This window comes from Microcebus murinus, chromosome 3, assembly GCF_040939455.1.
Source record: "Microcebus murinus isolate Inina chromosome 3, M.murinus_Inina_mat1.0, whole genome shotgun sequence".
Classification (NCBI taxonomy): Eukaryota; Metazoa; Chordata; class Mammalia; order Primates; family Cheirogaleidae; genus Microcebus; species Microcebus murinus.
The window spans coordinates 101349658-101366208 of NC_134106.1; the positions used below are offsets into that span (position 1 = coordinate 101349658).

General features: G+C 39.7%; 1 protein-coding gene across 2 annotated transcripts in view; it reads left to right on the forward strand.

The window, feature by feature from the left end:
• Positions 1–16551, forward strand: part of RBPJ (recombination signal binding protein for immunoglobulin kappa J region) — a 223378-nt gene that overhangs the window by 102392 nt on the left and 104435 nt on the right. The window lies entirely within an intron of this gene.

Genomic DNA, 16551 nt, shown 5'->3' on the forward strand with positions numbered 1-16551 from the left:
GTATGAACTGAATAAAACATTCACCAAGAAGAAAAGCTGGGAAGATCCTTCTATGCAGAGGAAATGGATGGCAAGGAAGGCAGGTTTTCCTGCATTCAGCAGTGAAAGACATTTGCTTTATTTTGTTTTTTAAGGTTTTACATATGTTTTTATTTTATTTTTTCCAGCTTTTTGAAGTATAATTGACAAATGAAATTGTATAAATTTAAAGTATACAACTTGATGATTTGTCATATATATTATGAAATGATTACCACATCAAGTTAGTTAACATATCCATTACCTCGCATAGTTAATTTTTAATGTACGGTGAGAACATTACTAGATGTTACCATTCACCTTACCTCTTATATCTGGAAGGAGGTACCCCCAGCTTCCAGCTTTTTTGGAAGAAAGCACACAGGTTTTTTTGTTTAAAGTTTTTTCAATGCTAATGGTGATGGCAAAATGTTTGAGGAATAACAAAAATAATAGACATGCATATGAGAAGTTTTAAATGTAATAGTAGTATGATCTGATTTACATTGTTAAAGATCATTCCAGATGTCCTGTAGAGAATGGACTGCAGGCCTGGCGAGGTAGCTCCTGCCTGTAATCCTAGCACTCTGGGAGGCTGAAGCGGGTGGATTGCTCCAGGTCAGGAGTTCAAAACCAGCCTGAGCGAGACCCCGTCTCTACTAAAAATAGAAAGCAAGTAATTGACCAAGTAAAAACATATATATACAAAAAAAAATTAGCTGAGGCAGGAGGATCGCTTGAGCCCAGGAGTTTGAGGTTGCTGTGAGCTAGGCTGACACCACGGCACTCACGTTAGCCTGGGCAGCAGAGTGAGACTCTGTCTCAAAAAAAAAAGAGAATGGACTGCAGGGGATGGGGGAGGAATAGAAGTGGGGAGAAGGCGAGAAGGTAATATAGGTATCTGGAGAGACCTGTTGGTGCTCTGGATTAGGATGTAGTAGGGAAGTTGGTAAAAATTATTAGTTGTGGGGCATAGTTTAATGACAGAACCAACAGGACTTGTCATGGGATCAGATAGGGTTCAGGACTCAAGGATGAACCACCAAGCTCATGGGTGGGTATTGCTCAGTTCACCAGGCTTTGCCTTTCTTAAAAATGATCTGTTCTGGACATCTCCTCTGGACTGACCAGCTCTGGGCTTTGGGATGAAGAGCTGTAAATAATTGAAAATATTTAGGCCGGCAGTGGCTCATGCCTGTAATCCTAGCACTTGGGGAGGCCAAAGTGGGAGGATTGCTTGAGGCCAGGAGCTGGAGATCAGCCGGAGCCAGAGCAGGACCCCATCTCTACAAAAAATAGAAAAATTAGCTGGGTGTGGTGGCAGAAGGATCTCTGGAGCCCAGGAGTTTGAGGTTGCACTGAGCTATGATGATGCCACTGTGCTCTAGCCTGGGCGACAGAGCAAGACCCTGTCTCAAAAACAAACAAAAAAACAAATATTTAAGCAGGGTAATGACAAACATTTTTCTCCTTTCCATTAGGCTTACATTTCCTCCATGAGAACAACTTTGTTGGGTGAAATAACAAGGCCAGTGGCAATCCAGGAAGAAAAGTGCACGTGTGTGCGCATGTGTGTGTCAGTGTGCATGTGTGCATGGGCACATACGCACACATGTGTGAGGAAGAGCTAGCAGAGCATTGGGCACTAATGCAGTAGTGTTAGGAACAGACACCGAAGAGATGGAAGTGGGAGGAAAATACTGACAGCAATAGAAGGGAAAGACTGTGTAGGGATTCCAAAGGCACAATTTACCTGACTACACCCAATTCTCAGAACTGGTCCCGTGGAAAAAAGCAAGTTTGCTGGAAGCCACCTCCTTCCCCTTAGGCCTTGCTGCAGCAAGAAATCAATCAAGTTCAAGGCTGATTTAGGACTTGGAGGAGGGGTGATAGTTCTGGATCTTCAGCACCTTGGTTTGGGCTGGTCCAATAATCATAGGATTCAAGGGTGTTTCAAGGGAAAGAAAGAGCCTTCTAGGGAGTTCCTGCTTCTACAAGCTGAGCCTCTCTCCTAGATCCACACTCAGATTTTGATGGTGTAGTTAACCCCTGGGGTGAAATTAGAGGAATGATATAATTGTATAACCACAGTAAATCACTTCACTCCTGCAATGCTCATTTGATATCAGTAATTGAGAAAACAGATTCTTCCCATTTAGAAATGTTATAAGAGCACCTGAATTAATGGAGCCCACATGAATCCACACAGCTGAATGCACTGAATGAAAGCACTTCTCTACCTCCTCTGAATGTCTTTTATGGAGTGTAGAGGGACTATATGACTCCTTGAATGGACAATTTCTTTTCTTTTCTTTTTTTTTTTTTGAGACAGAGTCTCACTTTTGTTGCCCAGGCTAGAGTGAGTGCCGTGGTCAGCCAACTCACAGAAACCTCAAACTCCTGGGCTCAAGCAATCCTTCTGCCTCAGCCTCCTGAGTAGCTGGGACTACAGGCATGCGCCACCATGCCCAGCTAATTTTTTCTATATATTTTTAGTTGGCCAATTAATTTCTTTCTATTTATAGTAGAGACAGGGTCTCGCTCTTGCTCAGGCTGGTTTCGAACTCCTGACCTTGAGCAATCCACCTGCCTCGGCCTCCCAGAGTGCTAGGATTATAGGCGTGAGCCACCGCACCTGACAGAATGGACAATTTCTATAATCACCAGTAGTAGCCAAGCTTCGTGATGTCATTCCTTCCGCAGAACAGAAAAGTCGCTAAGATTTAGCACAGTGATCTCCCATGATAATTACAGGAACACAAGGCTGTTAGTCACATCCCCACCAATCTGGCCTCTTGCAATGCTCTTTTTTCTTAGGTAGCATTAACAGCTACCTAATGCTAGAAAAGGTAGCATTAGCAGCTTAAAACGCTGCTGTTGAAATATCTGCCTAGCAAAAAGCTGTGGATGGTGTCCTTGTGTTACAGCAATATTGATCAGGCTCGCTACCAGTCAACTGTTTTAGCAAAGGAAGACAATACTTAGGGCATTTATTTACTCATTTATTCTCCACTCTATCTCACAAAAGTTTTAAGGAGGTTGGCATATATGAACTATTAAATATCTTGTTCTTTACTTTAATGAATAACAAACAATTTTGTTTTAAGCAGTTCCATTAATGTTTATGTTCTATTTTTGTCTGAGTACAATACTTTCCTTTGTACCTAACATAAGCTTCATATTTGCAGTTGATTACCTACCACACCCTCTCTGAAGATCAAGGTCAACAATAAAAGAGCTTAATTCAGAGGTCATAATTCATTCTGCACTCTGTTAACAAGCAGCATTCATTTAAAATAGCAATCCTGCTTTCAAGGTCCTGTTATTATTCAGTCAGAGACTCAAAGTGATTGCTTTCTTGGCATACGTAGAAGAGCAAATGTAAGATGTGTTCTGCGGGCAACTCTCTGCTTATTTTCTTTCCTAGACAAGTGGTTAACCCGTGTTGCATATCCTGTGTTTATAGAATTCCAGAAAGGTTATGTCATATAAATCACTGGTGTGTGTGTGTGTGTGTGTGTGCGTGTGTGCGTGAGTGTGTGTGTGTGTGTGTGTGAAAGAGAGAGAGAGAGAAAGAGAGAGAGAGAGGGAGAGAATATAAACTGCAACATCTTGAGGAGGAGTCCATCAGTTTATAGTGACGGAGAATGTTGATAGAAGATGCTGGCCTTTACGTGCATTTGTTGTTGTGTTCATTATCTGTGATCACTACTGGAGGGTAAAATAATATATCCAAGTGGCAAAAAGCTAAAGAGACACAGTATAAAACAACTAAAATCAGACACACTGGTTTAATAAATCTACCATTTGTAAAGTTAAAAAACTTCTTGGGCCAGGCGCGGTGGCTCACGCCTGTAATCCTAGCATTCTGGGAGGCTGAGACGGGAGGATCGCTCAAGGTCAGGAGTTCAAAACCAGCCTGAGCAAGAGCGAGACCCCGGCTCTACTATAAATAGAAAGAAATTAATTGGCCAACTGATATATATAGAAAAAATTAGCCAGGCATGGTGGCTCATGCCTGTCGTCCCAGCTACTTGGGAGGCTGAGGCAGGAGGATCACTTGAGCCCAGGAGTTTAAGGTTGCTGTGAGCTAGGTTGACGCCATGGCACTCACTCTAGCCTGGGCAACAAAGGCTCTGTCTCAAAAACAAACAAACAAACAAACAAAGACAACTTCTTGAAGTTGCAATCAGATGCAAGAAAACTTAATTTACATTTTTTAAAAAAACAATTAATTTTGTCCTAAAATCTTCCAGAGTTCTTTAATGAGCATCAGCTTCTAAAGTAAACAAAGAGTATAAGAAAAAAGCCCAGAATTTATTAGAAGAAAAATGGCCCAGGGGAGCTTCTATATTTTTAATGTTGCCTTAAATACAAAAAAAAAAAAACAACAACCAAAAACTAAAAAAAAAAAAAATGCCATTATACTGTTTTTTGAGAAAAAGATGCTATTTTAAAAATCAGGGATTTGTCTCTGATTTTAAAATTACAATTAGCACAATCACTTAAGAATATGTTTCTTCTGATTTCCATAAAACAGCTTCATGTTCACCTGAGCCACTACTTAATTCTATAGGCCAGCGGTCCACAACCTTTATGGCACCAGGGACCAATTTCATGGAAGACAATTTTTCCATGGTGGGGGGGAGGGCACTGGAAAGGGGCGGGGACAGTGGAACTCTGCAGCCTGGAGCCTAACATTAGGCCCCTGATGGTACCAGCCCATGAGCGGGGGGGGGGGGGGGGGGGGGGGGGGGGGGGGGGGGGGGGGGGGGGGGGGGCTGCGGACCACAGCTACAGGCCATTTTGAAAACATTCTCTAATCCTTGAAAATAGCACGCTCTCTCTCATATTCTTTCAAACACTAATCCTTGGAAAAAACATACCTTCTCTCATTTTCTATTCAATGTTTGCTATTGTTGTAATCTAAGGAGGACTTCTTTGAAAAAATGCAAAATTAGGTTTAACTCACAATTGAGTCTTACATCCTGTGGTCTTGGAATGTTAAAATTTCATTCAAAACACACATTATAAACAAAGTCTCCCAAATGACCATCTAGAGAGGGATGTGGCAAAAGTCCAGAAACTATTGTAATATTTGGAACTAGCATAAGCACAAATAATCAGTGTGTTTTTTGAAGAGGGGATTATGGGCCGCAGTTTTGCAAACCCTGCAGGGGATTTGCACAAGATGGGCAAAGCTAAATTCCACATTAGTTGTGTTCCTCCAAAAGAAATCAAACTCTTTATGATGAATGAAGAGGAAGAAGAAGTATTAAAAGGATCCTCTTAATAACTAATATTTATTCATTATAACAATAATTTGAGAAAACGTTCTGGCTTATAAACTCAAGTTAAAAGCAGTATGCTTGACAAGCCTGTTCTTAGCACATTAGTTTGGTATTATTAACAGTGGAGACTGATTCAGGGTGGGAGGATGACATGGAAAGGACAATGGCCAATGCCAAAAATTATCTCAAGTCAGAAAAATCCAAATTTCAGAGTCAGGAAGACCAGAGGAGTTATGGACATACAAAGTAGTATTCTGAAAAAGTGCTTTTGAGAAAAAGTAAATCTGTAAAATAAATTTAAATGTTATGGAATGAAGATTAACCATTTTAGAGGCATTTAAAATCTAGGCTTCAAAGAGAAAAGTTAAGTGAAAGAAAGCTGTATTAGTACCTCAGAATATGCATGCGTTTCTATGCAAACATTGTGTTTCTCTCCTACTCCAAAAAAAGGAAAGAAAAGAACTCTAAAAAAAGAATGTAGCAATGCAATACTTTATACCTCAAAAAATAAAAGAATCAGGGTCAGTGTGGGGAGGAATGGCAGGGGCAATATATGTAACCCTAACAATATTTGTACCCCCATAATATGAAAAAATAAAAAAAAGAATCAGGGTCAGGGCAGGGGAGGGAGAGCCAACCAGTCACATTTTAAAGTGATCTTAACTTCTTAGAAAATTTTAATATGATAATATCTCATGTATTTCTCATTTTATGCTTCATTTAATTTTAATGGTTTGCTAATTCATCAACTCTTTCAAACTTGTTTAGAGGAACATCCTTATCTAGAGAATTCACCCCAAATTTCAAGTTTATTTTTATTATCGTTGTTAACAGTGTAGCTCTGTAGACACTGATGGTATCTAATATTTTTCTGCCCATAAAAAGAATGTGAGTAGATTTTACCACTGCTGTAATCTTTCAGTTTCAGTTTTCACGTGCCATTCTGAGAAATTTTTGTGAACTAATATAGCATTTTAGGTTGTTTTGCTTTTAATCATCATGAAAATGCATCATTTCGTTGGGAGGTACAAAGAAAAGGGATTTTCTCCATGATATATAATAAATGTACTGAGTTTATAATACACAAACAAGAATTGCATTATCCTGGACAACAAGCAGCTTCTCAGAAAAGATAGTTAAGACTGCTTTTAAAATAATTTGTAACTACTGCCATTTCAAATAAATAATTATCTCTGGGCCGGGCGTGGTGGCTCACGCCTGTAATCCTAGCTCTCTGGGAGGCCGAGGCGGGCGGATTGCTCGAGGTCAGGAGTTCGAAACCAGCCTGAGCAAGAGTGAGACCCCGTCTCTACTATAAATAGAAAGAAATTAATTGGCCAACTAATATATATATACAAAAAAAAAAAAAATTAGCCGGGCATGGTGGCGCATGCCTGTAGTCCCAGCTACTTGGGAGGCTGAGGCAGGAGGATTGCTTGAGCCCAGGAGTTTGAGGTTGCTGTGAGCTAGACTGACGCTACGGCACTCACTCTAGCCTGGGCAATAAAGTGAGACTCTGTCTCAAAAAAAAAAAAATAAAAAAAAAAAAAAAAAATAATTATCTCTGAATATTAGCACTGAGAATAATATATGAACTAACAGGCAAAATGAAGTGGGAAGTTATTATATATGATTTTTAAGGATGCTGAAACATGTGTGCCAAACCTCAACATACCAACTTTTCCCACAGTAATTTTTTTTTTTAAAGCAAACTTCTTAATGAAGAAGCAAGGCTTTTGGAGAAGTGGAACTGGAGCAAAATTGTAGGCTAATTGATAGAAATGAAAAGGTTCTTGGCTCAGAAGCAGAAACATGGTTTAGGTTGGTCCATCAAATCTGGTTTGTCCACTTCAGAGCAGGGTGTCCTTGAGCAAATCACTTGAACTATGGGAGCCTCACCTCTTTCTTCCTTTAAAATATGGAGAAAAACATCCAACTTGCAGAGCTAGGTATATGTATTTTATATATGGTGGGGGGTGGGGAGATAGGCTTTGCCCTTTTATATTTGACACTCAGAATTTGAATGCCCGTCACTCGCCTTTTCTCACCTAGATTTTAACTAAAGAAAGGAAGAAATATCCAACTCTATACTTCTGAAAGACCTTGTTATCTACATAGAGCTAGAGTCTAAAGACTGAACTTAAAATTGTAAATAGTGTTCTACTTTACTTGTATGGTTTGAAAACCTTCCTTAAAGAAATGCAGACAAAATACCTTGGGCATCTTAAGTAAGTGGAATTTACTGTTAAGTAAAAGGAATTTACTATTCAGAGGGAAGGTGACCTGAATAAAGTCTGCTTCCTTCCCTCTCTAGCATTTATCACTCCTCTTTATTTTCTTGCATAGCTTTTTTTTTTTTTTTTTTTTGAGACAGAGTCTTGCTTTGTTCCCTAGGCTACAGTGAGTGCCATGGCGTCAGCCTAGCTCACAGCAACCTCAAACTCCTGGCTCAAGCGATCCTACTGCCTCAGCCTCCCAAGTGGCTGGGACTACAGGCATGCGCCACCATGCCCTGCTAATTTTTTCTCTATATATTAGTTGACCAATTAATTTCTTTCTATTTATAGTAGAGACGGGGTCTCGCTGTTGCTCAGGCTGGTTTCAAACTCCTGACCTCGAGCAATCTGCCCGCCTGGGCCTCCCAGAGAGCTAGGATTACAGACGTGAGCCACCGTGCCTGGACTCTTGCATAGCTTTTATCATTATTTAAAATGTCTTACTTGTTTACCCTTTTATTATCTGTGTCTCCATACTTGAATACGTGTATGCGAGTCCCCTGAGGGCACAACCTGGCCTCTCCTGTTCAGCCCTCTCTCTCCAGGCCTAGCTCATAGTGGGTGTTCGGCAAATATTTCTTTTTGATTCAATGAAAGACAGAGGAAGATTCAATGAGATGAAAGTGGGACAGGATAAATGAAGACATTGGGCCCTGAACCATGTAAGTATTTGATTGAGTAGAGGCTATAGAGAAACAACACAACTACCTGATGGCAAGTTTGTTTATTTATTTATTTAATTTTTGAGACAGAATCTCACTCTGTTGCCTGGGCTAGAGTGCCATGGCGTCAGCCTAGCTCACAGCAACCTCAAACTCCTGGGCTCAAGCAATCCTACTGCCTCAGCCTCCCAAGTGGCTGGGACTACAGGCATGCGCCACCATGCCCAGCTAATTTTTTTCTAAATATATTAGTTGGCCAATTAATTTCTTTCTATTTATAGTAGAGCCAGGGTCTCGCTCTTGCTCAGGCTGGTTTCGAATTCCTGACATTGAGATAGACTCAAGTTTATCTGGCCTGTAGGTCTAGAGAGGGTCTTTCATGGTTAAGTTCTTAAGAAAGTTATAGGCCGGGTGTGGTGGCTCACTCCTGTAATCCTAGCACCCTGGGAGGCCAGGTGGGTGGATCCTTTGAGCTCAGGAGTTCCAGACCAGCCTGAGCAAGAGGGAGACCCCATCTCTACCAAAAATAGGAGGATCGCTTGAGCCCAGGAGTTTGAGATTGCTGTGAGCTAGGCTGACGCCAAGGCACACTAGCTCGAATACCCTAAAACATCCAAACAGGGAGGGGACGGCTGATCCAACAGCTACATTGTGCCAGGCGTTTTGCAATGCATGTGACATGTGTTACTTATTATTCACTATAAACAGATGAGGTGAGTATTATTATCCTCCTTGGCAAATGATCCCAAAAGTTAAGGAACATACCCAAGGATTCCCAGTGGGTATGAACTAAGATCTGACCCATCCTCCTGCATCACGTGGCCTCTAAAGTTCCTTTAATAACTGTTACAAGGCCAAATGGAAAACATAGATATTGTTATATTTGGTTTAGATCCTTTTTTCAGATTCTATTTTGTGTCAGGGATACTAACTTTTTTTTTTTTTTTTTTTTTGAGACAGAGTCTCACTTTGTTGTCCAGGCTAGAGTGAGTGCCGTGGCGTCAGCCTAGCTCACAGCAACCTCAAACTCCTGGGCTTGAGTGATCCTTCTGCCTCAGCCTCCCGAGTAGCTGGGACTACAGGCATGCGCCACCATGCCCGGCTAATTTTTTTTTTTTTATATATATATATCAGTTGGCCAATTAATTTCTTTCTATTTATAGTAGAGACGGGGTCTCGCTCTTGCTCAGGCTGGTTTTGAACTCCTGACCTTGAGCAATCCGCCCGCCTCGGCCTCCCAAGAGCTAGGATTACAGGCGTGAGCCACAGCGCCCGGCCAGGGATACTAACTTTGATTGCTGTAAAAGAAAGTTGTTTACAGAATATTCCTGGAATGACACTGAAGAAACTGGTAATAGAATTTTCTTTTGAGAAGGCAAGTGGGTCCCTGAGAAACCACTGCCAGAGTCTTATTTCTATATGCATTTAGGGTTGCCAGACAATCTATAGCATGTCCACTTAAATTGTAATTTCACATAAACAACAAATTAATCTCTAGTATTAGTATGTCCCAAATAATGCATGGGACAAATGGGAGAAATTTATACTAAAAATGTATTTGTTGTTTCTATGAAATTCAAATGTAATTGGGTGTCCTTTACTTTTATTTGTTAAATCTGGCAAATACTATGTGCATTCCATTCTATAAATTTTAAATTTTTGTCCATGTACATATATCGCTCATTCTTACAATAAAGCAGTTTTTCTGATTTGTCAGTTTTAGAGGCAATTTTGGCTAAGGATTGGAAGTAGATATGTTACAGGTTGAAATTACATATAAAACCTAAGGATATTGCATTCCTCTTCTTGTAAAAAAAAAAAACAAAAAAAAAACCTAAGGATAATTTTTTTTTAATTAGTATAAAAGGACTAAATTTGCAAGGCTGATTTTGATGGCATACATACTGCCAGAAGGGCATAGCAGGAGGGGGTGTGTATGTGGGGAGGTGGAGTTTGAAAACACACTTCCTGATGGAGTTGTGGAAATGTAGGCGTTGGAACTCTAATAAAGACACTTCAGTCATGGGGCCTGGGAAAATACTAAATCAGGAGAGGAAGAAAAAGTTGTCTGAATTCCAGAATGTCTTTAGCTCCATTAAGGGTGGAGCCTTACACTGACAGAACTTTAGAACTAGAAGAAAGCTTTGTGGTATTCTTTTAGATTTCTTCATACTTTTTTCCTCATTCAAAACCAAGGAATTTCTGGTGAGGCATGGTGGCTCACACCTGTAATCCCAGCACTTTGGGAGGCTGAAGAGGGAGGTTTGCTTGAGGCCAGGAGTTGAAGTCAGGAATTCACTATGTTGCCTAGAGACCCTACCTGGTCTCTAATTTAAAAATAAAGGAAAAAGGCCTAGGGCGGTGGCTCACACCTGTAATCCTAGCACTTTGGGAGGCCAAGGCGGGCAGATGGCTCAAGGTTAGGAGTTCAAAAGCCTGAGCGATACCCCGTCTCTAAATAGAAAGAAATTAATTGGTCAACTAAAAATATATACATAAAAAATTAGTCGGCATGGTGGCACATGCCTGTAGTCCCAGCTGAGGCTGAGGCTGAGGCAGAAGGATTGCTTGAGTCCAGGAGTTTGAGGTTGCTGTGAGTTAGGCTGACACCATGGCACTCTAGCCTGGGCAAGAGAGTGAGACTGTGTCTCAAAAAAAAAAAAAAAAAAAAAAAGAAAGGAAAAAGACTTCACTCCCACTGCTTCACTTAACTAGCCTTAAGAAGAAAAAAAATTTTTTTAAAAAGAAAAAAAAAATTTTAAGAATTTGAAAAAAAGAAGAAAACAAGGAATTTCGATTTCCAACTCCATGGCTTCCCCTCTCCCCAATGCCCAGTACCACCAGCTCTCTGGAATGGCTTGGAAGTGATGTCCCAGTTCTTAGGTCCTCATGGTAATAATAGCACAGCACACTTCTGATGCAATTATCGATCAAGTCCCCCTCAGCCTTTGTGTTCAAATTCACAGTGGTAATTAGGGAGAAAGTGATCCAGCAGGCCTAGCACGGGGCAGGTTTTCCCAAGAGTCCACAGCACTGGCCTTCTAGCTGTGTCTGTAGCTATGAGTACAAGCCAAGGAATATTTCTTTTTTTTTTTTTTGAGGCAGAGTCTCACTCTGTTGCCCAGGCTAGAGTGAGTGCCGTGGTGTCAGCTTAGCTCACAGCAACCTCAAACTCCTGGGCTCAAGCGATCCTCCTGCCTCAGTCTCCCGAGTAGCTGGGACTACAGGCATGTGTCACCATGCCCAGCTAATTTTTTTCTATATGTTTTTAGTTGGCCAATTAATTTCTATCTATTTTTAGTAGAGATGGGGTCTCGCTCTTGCTCAGGCTGGTCTGGGACTCCTGACCCTGAGCGATCCTCCCGCCTTGGCCTCCCAGAGTGCTAGGATTACAGGCATGAGCCACTGTGTCCAGCCTGAATATTTCTTAATTTTTCTGGGCCACAGCTTGCTTAGCTGTAGAAAGGGGAGTAGATGTCCTATTCAGAGGTGTGAGAGGATCAAATGAGATTGTGTCTCTTGGAATTAGCTGGTGCTCAATAATTATAGCTATTACTATTATCTTAAAATAAAATTAGGTTACTTCTGAAAGGCTAAGGAATCTTATCTTTGTCAGAAATATAATTTCACCCGGTTGCAGTGGCTCATACCTGTAATCCTAGTACTCTGGGAGGCTGAGGAGGAAGGATTGCTTGAGGCCAGGAGTTTGAGACTAGCCTGATCAAGAGTGAGAACCTATCACTACAAAAAATAGAAAAATTAGCCAGGTATGGTGGCTGGTGTCTATAGTTCCAGCTACTTGGGAGGCTGAGGCAGGAGGATCCCTTGAGCCCAGGAGTTAGAGGTCACTGTGAGCTGTTATGACACCATTCCACTCTAGCCCAGGCAACAGACTGAGACCCTGTCTCAAAAAAAAAAAAGTGTATATATATATATATATATATATATATATATATATATATATAAAATTACCTACTATGAAGTTAAAGGGCAAATTAACTAACAAACTGCTGACTATCCCCTAATTTTATTTTATTATTTATAATTTATTTTTATATTTATTATTTATTTTTTATATTTATATTTATATTTATTTTTATTATTTATTATTATTATCTATAGTTTATTTTATTATTTAGTTGTTTCTATTTGAACATATATATGTATCAGCGTATGACTTACTATCAATAAGATAAAGTTCCTGATCACATTGATTTGGTTTTTAAAGCATCTAATTGAATAAAGTTAAATTAATTTTTTTCTCCACTCTCCTTTCTCTTTGCTTCATAGCTTTATTGGGATACACTTCATGGACCATTTGATTCACTCATTTAAAGTGCACATTCAATGGTGTATAGTGCATTCACAGAGTTGTGCATCCATCACCACAATTAATTTTAGAATATTTTTAGCACTCTAAATGAAGTCTTGTACCCTTTAACAGTTAATTACCCCTGTACTGTATGATTCTATGTATAGGAAATGTTCAGAAAATGGGCCAGGTGCAGTGGCTCATACCTGTAATCCTAGCACTCTGGGAGGCCTAGGCGGGAGAATTGCTTGAGGCTAGGAGTTTAAGAACAGCCTAAGCTACAGCTAGACCCCATCTCTACAAAGAACAGTAAAAAAATTAGCTGGGTGTGGTAGAGCATGCCTGTAGTCCCAGGTACTTGGAAGGCTAAGGCAGGAGAATTACTTCCAGGAGTTTTAGGTTGCAGTGAGCTATGACGATGCCACTGTACTCTAGCCTAGGAGATAGAGAGAGACTGTCTCAAAAAAGAAGAAAAGAAAAGAAATGTCCAGGAAATGCAGATGGTCCTAGCCAACAATTAATTTATTTCTGCCTCTACTAATTTGTCTTTTCTGGACATTTAGCATGTTTTTAAAAGCATGTTTTCAGGGTTTAGCCATGTTGTAGTGTGTATCAGTATTTCATTTCTTTTTATAGCCTAATAATATTTCCTTCTATAGATACACCATATTTTGTTTATCCATTCATCAGTTGATGGGCATTTGCATTGTTTCTTCTTTTAGGCTACTATGAATAATGCTGCCATGAACATCCATGTTTTTGTATGGACATATGTTTTCAGTTCTCTTGGGTATATACCTAAGAGTGGAATTGCTGGGTCATGTAGTAACTCTATTGTTAACCTTTTGAAGAACTGTTAGGCTGTATTTTAAAATGGTTGTGTCAGACTGGAGTTGGTGGCTTACACCTATAATCTTAGCACTTTGGGAGGCCAGACGTTCACCATAGGATGATCACTTGAGGCCAGGAGTTCAAGACCAGGCTGAGTAACATAGCAAGGCCCCCTTTCTACAAAAAATTTTAAAAAACTAGCCAAGCATGGTGGCATGTACCTTTAATCCCAGTTATTCAGGCAGAAGGATCACTTAAGCCCAGGTATTCAAGGTTACAGTGAGCAATGATTGGGTCATTGCACTCTAGCCTGGGTGATAGAGCAAGACTCTGTCTCTAAAAAAAATAATAATAAAATAAGATAAAATAAAAATGTCTGTGTCATTTTACATGCCCACCAGCAACGAGGGTTTCAATTGTCCACATCCTTGACAACACTTGTCATTATTTGTTTTATTGTTTATTTTCATCCTGGTGGGTGTGAAATGGTATCTCATTGTGGGTTTTTTTTTTTTTTTTTTGAGACAGAGTTTTGCTTTGTTGCCCAGGCTAGAGTGAGTGCCGTGGCCTCAGCCTAGCTCACAGCAACCTCAATCTCCAGGGCTCAAGCAATCCTCCTGCCTCAGCCTCCCAAGTAGCTGGGACTACAGGCATGTACCACCATGCCTGACTAATTTTTTCTATATATATATTAGTTGGCCAATTAATTTCTTTCTATTTATAGTAGAGACGGGGTCTCCCTCTTGCTCAGGCTGGTTTCTAACTCCTGACCTGGAGCAATCCGCCCGCCCGTCTGGGCCTCCCAGAGTGCTAGAATTACAGGCGTGAGCCACTGTGCCTGGCCCATTCTCTTTTATTCTTTTTGACGCTATTGGAAGTGGGATTGTTTCATTAGTTTTATTTTCACACTGTTTATTGCAAACATATGGAATATAACTGATTTTTGTATTTGATCTTATATCCTGCAACTTTGCTGAATTTGTGTATTAGTTGTACAGGTAGTTTTGTTTAGTGGAGTCCTTAGAATTTTCTGTTTATAAGACCATGCCATTTGCAGAGATAATTTAACTTCTTCCCTTCTAATCTCATGTCTTTTATTTCATTTTTTTTTATTTCATTTTCTTGCCTATTTTCCTGTCTAGAACCTTCAGTACAATGTTGAGTAGAAGTGATGAGAATGTAAATCCTTGTCTTCTTCCTATCACATTAGCTGTGGGTTTTCTACAGATGCCCTTTATCAGGTTGAGGAAGTTCCCTTCTATTCCTAGCTGTTTGGATCTTTGCTAGTATTCTGTGGAGGATTTTTGTGTCTATATTTGTAAGAAGTATTGGTCTATAGTTTTCTTTTATTTGGTGAATTATTTTTTAAAATAATAAGATGTGGCAGAAAATCCAAATGGATATTAGGTCTTCCTCTTGTCTTGGTTACCCATCCTTAGCAACTCACTGTTACTCATTCATATGATTTTTAAAAAATTAAATGTCAGCTATTTAAAAATAAATCTTTTTGCATTCCTTATCATTTATACTTTTATAAATAATTTTTAATAATTTATTAGAATTATAATCTGATACTCTGAGTACTTGACACAAAATATCCTCTACTAGTTTATAATAATAAAAAAAAATTTAATTTCTTTTTTTTTTTTTTTTTTTTTTTGAGACAGAGTCTCACTCTGTTGCCTGAGCTAGAGTGCTGTGGCGTCAGCCTCGCTCACAGCAACCTCAAACTCCTGGGCTCAAGTAATCCTTCTGCCTCAGCCTCCCAAGTAGTTGGGACTATAGGCATGCGCCACCATGCCCAGCTACTTTTTTTATATATATATCTTTAGTTGTCCAGCTAATTTCTTTTTCTTTTTTTTAGTAGAGACGGGGTCTCACTCTTGCTCAGGCTAGTCTTGAACTCCTGACCTCAAAGGATCTGTCCGCCTGGGCCTCCCAGAGTACACCACGCCTGGCCAATAATTTAAATTTCTGTAGCCAAAAAAATAAAAAACTCAATGATAATCATAAATCTCACTTCTAGGAGTATGTGCAATCCATATCCTCTGAAGCTCATGTATTAACATAAGAACAGAAATAAAAAGTACCTACCCTCGGCATTGTCCTGATGATCAACTGAGATGACTGATGTCTGGGAGAGGGCTTGGGCCAATGTAGACTCAATCATACTGTCACTTTGCAGATTATATATCACAACATCCCTTTAACTAAAAACCTGTTTCCTAATAGACTGGCATAGAACCTTTTGAAAACCCTGTATTGCACAAAACTAAATATATATGTAATTTGTGTTTCAGAAGTTATCTTTCAGTTCTTAAGTCCTTTTTAGGGGGCCTATATTCTATGATTTGTTGCTTATTTCAGAAACTTGGAAAGTACCATGCAAATACAGATATAGCTGTGCTAGTTAAAAATAAAATAGTTAGTGTCTGCTGGTGAAGGAAAATATGATGCTAGGTAGGTAAAAATGCTTGATGAAAATCATAAGAACATTTCTAGAGAACTTTAGACGTGAGAAAAGTAGGAGCCAAATGTTTCTCCCACTCGATAGTTTATAACTCACTGAAGTCAAGAGTAATTCTGAGGGTAGAATGCAGGCCATGTGTTTGGAAAGCTGGAAGAAAAAAAGGCATGCATAAATTTCCAAATTTTTCCAAAGTATTAAGATGGAAGGCTATTTGTAGTTAAGATCTTGAGAAATGTTTTTTCCATTAGTGGAATATTAATAACACCTTTAGTGTATTTTACCTCCACAGGATGCTCATTATAATAATCATATAAGTAGCAAAAACTACATATAGGATAATACCGATTATACTAGGTTATAATACCTAACATGGAGTCTTTAAAGATTCCTTTATATTTTTATTTTTACTTTTATAAGTCAGTCAAATTTAGCGGTGGAGAGTTGCATAACAACTTCTGTGACACTAATGTTAATAAAGTTCTGATAACCTTGTACCATCGGACCAGCCTTTTTTCTTTTTCTTTTTTTTTCTTTTGAGACAGAGTCTCACTCTGTTGCCCAGGCTAGAGTGCCGTGGCATCAGCCTAGCTCACAGCAACCTCAACTCCTGGGCTCAAGCAATCCTCCTGCCTCAGCCTCCCAGGTAGCTGGGACTACAGGCATGCCCCACCATGCCTGACTAATTTTTTCT